The sequence below is a fragment of the Corvus kubaryi genome, unplaced genomic scaffold (assembly GCF_017639235.1).
Source record: "Corvus kubaryi isolate FWS band 111438036 unplaced genomic scaffold, C.kubaryi_AGA036_p1.0 123, whole genome shotgun sequence".
Lineage (NCBI taxonomy): Eukaryota > Metazoa > Chordata > Aves > Passeriformes > Corvidae > Corvus > Corvus kubaryi.
Window position 1 is genome coordinate 1,017,055 of NW_024580658.1, and position 241 is coordinate 1,017,295.

At 62.2% G+C, this 241-nt stretch overlaps 1 protein-coding gene across 1 annotated transcript in view; it reads right to left on the bottom strand.

Annotated features, from left to right (window-relative positions):
• Nucleotides 1–241, bottom strand: part of UBE2Z (ubiquitin conjugating enzyme E2 Z) — a 4,760-nt gene that overhangs the window by 2,113 nt on the left and 2,406 nt on the right. The window lies entirely within an intron of this gene.

Consider the following 241-nt stretch of genomic DNA (forward strand, 5'->3'; position numbering starts at 1 on the left):
CGCTCCCGATCCCAGATTCCAGCCCTGCTGTCCACTCCAGATCCCACATTCCATCCCTCCTGAGCGCTCCAGATCCCACATCCCATCCCTGCTGAGCGCTCCAGATCCCACATCCCATCCCTGCTGACCGCTCCAGATCCCACATCCCATCCCTCCTGTCCACTCCCAATCCCAGCTGTGCCAGAGGCAGAGACAGCTGGGAAAGAGCCCAGTGATCCCAGTCCCAGGCTGGGATCTGCCC